This window comes from Callithrix jacchus, chromosome 6, assembly GCF_049354715.1.
Source record: "Callithrix jacchus isolate 240 chromosome 6, calJac240_pri, whole genome shotgun sequence".
NCBI classification, from domain to species: Eukaryota; Metazoa; Chordata; class Mammalia; order Primates; family Cebidae; genus Callithrix; species Callithrix jacchus.
In genome coordinates this window covers 45212213-45220703 of record NC_133507.1, presented here as the reverse complement: position 1 = coordinate 45220703, position 8491 = coordinate 45212213, and positions in this window count along the sequence as shown.

Here is an 8491-nt window from a genome sequence, read left to right as displayed (position 1 = left end):
GTATTTACTCTTAGTATGTATCAATATATATACATTGTGTTATTTCCTCAGCCCCATTTTCTGCTTGGGAAAACATGATACCATGTTATTTAAAATTTCTATGTGTGAAGAATAATAGATGGTTTAGAAAAACTTTAAAAATGTTTTGTGACTTATAGGTACAGAAAATATGTATATTTTAAAATAAAAATAGTAAAATGAAAAAACATATATTCACTACTCATTTTAAGAAATAAAATATTAGCAGTTATCTCACGTTTTAGAATCAGAACACTTTATACTCCAAAAATCATGGACAAGCGCAAAGAGCTTTTGTTTCGGTAGGTTGTATCTGTTGATGTTTACCATATAAGGCATTAAATTTTAAAAATATTTACTAATTTATAAATAATAATAAACATACCTTACAGTAGATGAAAATGTATATCTTTCAAAACAATAAAAATGTTTTAGTGTGTAAGGTAACACTGCTTAATATTTTTACAATCCTCTTTTTAATATCTGATAAATATCTGGCAGATTCTTTATATTGCTTCTATCAATCTGTTGTAATATGTTATTAATACTTTGGTTGAAATACATGAAGAAATTCATACTTACATAGACATATAACTGGAAACGAGTGGCATATTTCAAATAATCATGGATATTTTCAATACTATATCAAAATTCTACTTACTAGTGGTAATTTCTTAAAGGTTTGTTTGCAGTTTGGGACTTGAAAGCATATCAGTGAACTTTTCACAACAACCTCATGTTAAAACCCACCTATTTTGTGCTTTGAATGAATCTTTTACCCATGTAAAATTTGTAAACTTCATGAAGAATTAGTCATTTGGGAAATATGGGTTCACTGAGTTATATAATGAGCCAACAAAAGTAAAATGTACTAATAATATCTTATTACTTTGGATTTAACAGACTTCTTGAAAGTGTATTAGGGACCCTAGGACCACACTTCCAGCATGTCTGTGTGCCTCATCTCAATCATTTGTTGCTTCCTCTTGCTCAGAGGTAATCATTATGATTTTGTATTGATACCTTTATAAATGTATTTGTGATTTTGTCACTATTGTTTATCACTAAAACCTTCTATAATTTTTAGTTTTTCTCATTTCTGAAACACATATACCCATAAGTATTCTTCTGTAGCTATTTTCCTTTAATATTAAAATATTGATGATTCATCATGGTGGTTTATTCATTTTACTAATGAATGGTTTTCTTTTGTAAAATATGTAACTTATGTACCTATTCTCCTAATAATTATTATCTAATGTGATTTCAGCTTGTGTACTTCTTTTTGTTGTTGTTTTTGTTTGTTTTAATGGTGAACTTTTAATGAATTTACAAGGAAAATAAAAAACTGCAAAGGGGTTTATTTGGTCATTCAAAAAACATATGAGAATTTGTGTTAAGTTTACTCAAAGAGCTTACACAGAGGGCAAGATGGACTTTTTAAAGTTAAATACATTTTTTTAAATATACTTTAAGTTCTGGGATATATGTGTAGAATGTACAGGTTTGTTACATAGGTATACACATGCCATGGTGGTTTGCTGTATCCATAAACCCATCATTTATATTAGGTATTTCTCCTAATGCTATTCCTCCACTAGCCCCCCGCACCCTGACAGGCCCCAGTGTGTGTTGTTCCCCTCCCTGTGTCCCTGTGTTCTCATTGTTCAACTCCCACTTATGACTGAGAACATGCAGTGTTTGGTTTTCTGCTCCTGTGTCAGTTTGCTGAGAATGATGGTTTCCAGCTTCATCTACGTCCCTGCAGATAACATGACCTTATCTTTTTTATGGCTGCATAGTATTTCATGGTGTATATGTGGCACATGTATGTCCATTACTATGGGTACATATTAGTGAAAGTTTCTTTGGAATACATGTCTAGTTATAAAATTACTGGGTTGTAGAATATGTGAAGGTGCAATTTCCCAGTGAAATTTCAAGCTATTTTTCAAATTGGTTATATCAATTTGAAACACTTTCTTTTAAGCCCCCACATATTCATGAGAACATGCAATATTTATCTTTCTGTGCCTGGATTATTTCACTTAGCATAATGTCCTACATTTCCATCTGTTTTGCTGTAAATAACAGGATTTCATTCTATATTTTCTTTATCCATTTATCTACATGGACACTTTGGTTGATTCCATATCTTAACTACTGGGAATATTTCCGCAGTACACATGGGAGTACAGATATCTCTTAAATACACTGATTTTCTTTCTTTGGAATAAATACCAAGTAGTGGGATTGCTAGATCATATGGTCATTCTACTTTTAATTATTTTACTTAGTTAACAATGTTTTATTGTATATTTCAAAATAACCAAAATATTGGAATGTTTCCAAAACAAAGGCATGCTAAATGCTTGAGGTGATGAATATATCAGTTACCTTGATTTGATCATTACATGTGCCCCTTTAATATGTACAACTATTGTATATCTATAATAATTAAAAATAAACTTTTTAACAAGGTATGAATATTCCTGTCCTCTATATTGTAATAAACACTCAATATTTAACTTATTGCCAGTGTAGTGGATATAAGATGTTATATTATTGTAACGTTATGTCATAGCCACCTGATTATTAACACAGATGTGAATTTTCTTTGTATCTTCATATAGACCCTTGTGCTTTATCTTTGTTGATTGAGATGCTTGTTAATCTCAATGAAGATTTCTTTATATACTTTGGATACTACAGTTTTACAGGTACATGTTTAGCAGATATGCTCTACATGTTTGTAGCTTGTCTTGATAATATTTTTGGATGAACAGATGCTTCTAATTTTATTGTAGTAGGTTACTAATAATTTACCTTTTGTACTTTTGTTCAAGAATGCCTTCTTTTTCTCCAAGATATTCTTCTATTTTTTTCCCTAAATATTTTTAGTTTTGCCTTTCACATTTAAGTTTTCAGGATGCCTGGAATTGACTTAATGTGTAATAGGAAAAAGCAGTCCAATTTAGTAGTTAATCTTTCCCACACCCTCATTATATTTCAAGTTTTTATATATGCTTGAATATGCTTCTAAACTAACGATTCTTACTAATCTTCAATAGTACCAGTTATACCTTATTTTGAATTATTTTAGTTTTAGATATTATTTAATATTTTAGATATTTAGAATAAATCTTAATATCTGGTTCTAACTAAATTTTTTCTAAAAAGATGGTCTTTCTTATATCAGTCTTGAAATGGAGGCTCCTTTATGGGCTGTCACCTGCGGTAAATTTTTTAAAGTGCTTGGTGACTGAAAGAAAAAAGTGCATTCTTAAATTTTGGTATAATATTTTAAATATATGTCCATTCAATCAAACTTTGTGTTTTGTTCTATTCAAATCTTCTTTATTTTTTAGATTTCTGCCTACTTGGTGTATCAATTATTGAGAGAAATTTTCTAGATTTTCCAACTATGATGATGGATTTGCCAATTTCTTTTTTATTGACCATTTTTTGCTTTATATGCTTGGTATACTTATATTATTAAAAGCATACAAACTTTGTATTTATCTTTTATAATTTTTTGGTTTTTAGTCTATTTTGTCAATTATCAATATTCTAATTCACCTTTGATTAGACTTTTTTTTGGTGTAGGTATACTTTCAGTGACTTTAATGCTCTTAATATCCTGTTGTAGGATTTTGCTAAAATGAACATATCCTTGCATTTTTTTATCGCTCTGTCTCTCTAAGCAATTAAAATCTTTATTTTGTGGACCATTTAGTCTTTTTGCATTCATTTAGATTATTTATATTTAAATTTATATTTAGGGCCTTATTGGCTTTCTGTTTGTCCTTTTCATAAAAGAGGGGAGCACCCATCCCCGTTTTTATGGTATAATTTGGACTGACTGAGGATTCCTTCTTTTTCTCCTCCCACTCTACCTCTCTTTAAGTTAAATGTTTTTTGTCGCTGTGGTTCATATGAAACTAGCTATGTTAATATGCGTACTTTAAAGTTAATCAATAGCTTTACTTCTCAAGTAAGAAAAGTAACATAATAATGTCAATCTATTTTAATCTCACAACTTATATTTTTTTTATAATCAACACTTATTCAAATGTATCTATATATTTGCCACTTTCTCTGCTTACTGTTAATTCTATCTTTAAACCTCCATTTGGCATCATTATCCTCTACCTGAAAGTATATTACTTTAGAATCTTATTTCTACTAGCAATGACATTCAAATTTTAATTTATTTTTTGGTCATAAATATTTTAATTTTGTCTTTGTTTTTAATAGGTAGTTTGGTGGTTTGAAATTTTAGCATGGTGGAATAATACTTTTCAGCCCAGTTACTTTATTCCACTGCCTTTTGCTTTTTATTATATAATGTGAACTCCTGGGTTTGTCTAATTGCCACTCACTTGACTTGTCTCTGGCACCTTTTAATAATGTTTCTTGTTTTTCATTTTCTTAGTTTCACTATGATCTTTATTGGTGTAGATTTGACTTTACTTACGCTGTTGGGAATTCATTAGGGTTGCTAGATCCAAAGATTGTTATCCTTCAATAATTCTGGATAATTTTACATATTATTTCTGCTATACTGCTTCTTTCCCTTTTCTCTATGATATTTTTTCTCTTAATCTCCCTTTCACAGCTTCCTGTCTTCATATACTACATATTCTATAATTTATCTTCCAAATCGCTATCTGCTTTTTATCTCTCCTTTGACAGTTTAATTTTGAATATTTTATTTCTTAATATTCAGAACCTGTATTTTGTTCTTTTACAAATCTTGTTGGACATTTTTAATATTTTTATGACAAAGATCTGTTTTCAAAAATAAACAAGAGTTATTTTATGCTCTCTGATAATTCTAGCATATAAAATCTTTGCAATTCTAAATCTATCTTTTCGTTGTTTCTTCTGGCTCTCATTTATAGTATCTTGTTTCTGTGTGTTTTATTTCTGACTCTGAACCTTCTACATATGAGCATCATTTAAATTAAATTTCATTCTGCTAAAGAAGATTTTTGTTCATGCTGGTAGTCACCGGGGATGCTACCAACCCATAACCATTTAAGTCCTCCATTTGCTGGTTGCCATTTTTTTCCTTTCCCCAGACAAAACAAGTCAAAAATTTGTATGTGGACCAGTTTGCAGTTATAAATTCTTAGAAGATTTTCAGCCACTCAATACAAAGTCAAGACTGGAAAATTTCCTCATTGTCTAAATTTTGTGAGTGGGTTTTATATTTTAGTTTTCATTCACTTTTGTTCTATATGTAGCCTTTTAGGTTTCAAGCTTTAAGTTGGAGATCTCCTCAAAGATGTTCTATTTTGGGGAAGGCCATAGGTTTAACATATGTCCCCTGAGTCTCTGGATCTTGACAGAAAACATGAAGGAGAATATTAGCTTTGACATTTAATGAGCTTTCAGGATTCCTTTAGGTATTTTGGTTTTGGACTTTGTAGTTTCCCTATTTTCATGCCAAATAAGCAATACATTTAAAATGTATTTTATCCAGCATATTTGTTGTTTTTATTTGGAGACTCAAGCTAAGCGATATACTATACTTCTGGAAAAAAAAGTGGTTTTTCAAAAATTTTATGTTACATTTCTTGAATCAAAGATTGTTTTCCAAAATGTAGTCCATTTTGAAAGAGGAGTAAAAGAACATGAACTTTGAGAGAAGTGAGGTTAATTAATATTTGAGCATTATTAATCATGCATTTGTATGAGGAATCTTAATTTTGTGTTTGGGAATTTAAAAGAAGGAAGCAATTAGAAAAAGCATTTATGATAGAGTTAAGCTCTTGCAGTGCGAAAACTGTGTTAGTGCTATATAATAACGTTTTTTAAAAAATTAAGAGCTAATCTATCATTTGAATGTGTTCCCCCAAATTTTGTGTGCTGGGACCTTAACTGCCCTTGTAACAGTATTAAGAGGTAGGGCCTTTTAGAGGTGATTAGGTCATGAGGTCTCCACTCTCATGAAGGCATTAATGCCATTATCCTCAGAGTGGGTTACTTATCATGGGAATGGATTCCTGATAAGAATGAGTTCAGCCTGATTTCCTCTCTGTCTACTCACTTCTGTCTTCTACTATGGGATGACTCCCATGAGATGCTAGCACCCTGCTCTTGGACTTCTCCACCTCCAGATGTATAAGCCAAAAATGTTGAGTTCTTTATAAACTACCCAATATGTGGTATTCTGTTATAGCAGAAGAATATGGAGTAAGACAGGCTATAGTTCTTTGCACTCATTAGAATAAAATAAATATGAATTCTGTTTCAATTTTGGTAGCTTTTTTGTTGTGTCAACTTGGCTAGGTTACAGTCTCTCCAATTATTCAATCAAATACTAATCTAGTTGTTGCTAAGAAGAGATTTTTCAGATGTAATTAAAGCCCCTAATTAGGTAACATTAAGCAAGGGTGGACCTGATTGAATCAGTTGGAAGCTCTTAAAGGCAGTGCTGAGGGGAGAGAGAGAGTGGGAAAATAGGAGATAAAATTCTGCCTGTGGATGACAGTGTCAAATTGTGCCTACACTCAGTGGGTTCAAGCCTACCATGATCTTTCCTTTCTGATCACTTATCCTGTAAATTTCAGGCTTACCTAGCTAGCTCCACAAGGTATAAACTAGCTTCACAAGGTATAACTACAAGGTCCTTGTAATAAAGAATATACTTCCCCAAGATGCCAGCCAGTATATACTAAACTGCTGGTTCTGCTTCTCTGATTAAACACTGAGATGATATGCCCATCTAGAGTTATTCTAAAACATTTTTAAACCATGTTTCCGATAATTTCATTTGACAAAAATATTCTCCAAGTTTTCTAGTGATCTGGCAAACTTCTGTTTGGCAAAACCTAGAGAGTTACAAATCTAAGTAGCTGATAATAATATTAGCAGACTATTTGTGATAAGATTAGGCTTCATGTCTGTTGGAAATAGATGCTTGGTGCTGCAAAGAAAAATCAGCACTGAGACAAAAGATCTTATAGCAATGCAATTTTTACTTCCTGGACTGCAGGAAGGGTACTTTCACTAGCCATCATGACATGACAGTACAGTGAACAAAAGAAAACACACAAATTTATCCTTTAAGCATTTGGGGTTGTCCTTACTTCTGTATCTGATCTCTGTTTGGCAGGAGCCAGACCTCACAATCTAAACTAAAACCCAGTTGGCTAACAACTTAAAGCTTTTCTAAACAGGTAAAAGCAATGGAGAGCTGAGGCATGGCTGCGAGTGCGTCTAGCACAGATATCTTGTGTAAAGTACAGGGACATAGAATATACTACATGCCTGTAAGCGTGGATGTTTAACAGCTACATAGGATAGGGCTTAACAAAGTTATTAGCTCACTTATTCTTTAACAAGAAAGGAAACTTTACAAAGGAACTTTTCTACTTCCCACAGTGTTTTCACCCAAATCTCATCTTGAGTTGTAATCCACGTAATCTTCATAATCCCCATGTGTCAAGGGAGAGACCAGGTAGAGGTAATTCAATCATGGGGGCGGTTTCCCCTATGCTGTTCTCATGATAGTGAGTGAATTTTCATGAGATCTGATGGTTTTATAAGTGCCTCTTCCCCTTTCTCTCAGCACTCCTCCTTGCTGCCTTGTGAAGAAGGTGCCTTGTGTTCCTTTTGCCTTCTGCCATGATTGTGAGTTTCCTTGGGCCTCCCCAGTCATGCTAATCTGTGAGTCAGTTAAACCTCTTTCCTTTATAAATTATCCAGTCTCGGGCAGTTCTTTATAGTAGTACGAAAACAGACTAATATAATTTAAGAAAGGACTTTGCCTACTATTGGAAGGAATAAAAAATAGAAGAAAAAATAGAAACTGGTTTATAGATTCCTAGAACAGGAGAATATTCACTTGTGTCTTTGTTTCCTGTCAATCTTTCTATCATAATAGGGATAACTAAAATTTATTGAACTCTTTCCAGAAGCACTATCATCACCAAGTGCCAGAACACTGCATTTTCCTGGTTCTCTTACCTCATGGGTGGCTCTTTCAAAGTCTCCTTTTCTGCTCTGTTCTCCCTTCTTGGATCTCTTAATGTTGAAGCAGTGAAAAATTTAATAGTTTGTCTTTTTTTTTTTTTTTTTTTTTAACTTCACTACTGTAGTGATCTCATCCAGGTTCATGATTTAAATAGTGTCTCTGTACTGATGACTCCAAATTTGAATCTCATCAAGGAGTCTTTGAGACTCATGTTTATAACTGCCTAGTCAGCATCTCCTGTTGGCTATCTGATGGACACCATGACAGATTACAATACACACTCCCCATCTCCACTGTCCACAACCCAAAACCTGCTCATTCTGAAGTTTTTATTACCTCAGTTATTGATAACCTTTTCCTTCCAGGTAGCCAAGTCAGAGAACTTCAGTCAGCCTGACTCCCCTCTCTCACTCACATCCCATCTCCATCCAGTAACCCAGACAATTTTCTTATCTCTATCTTTAGAATAATCTGGACTCTGATGCAGTT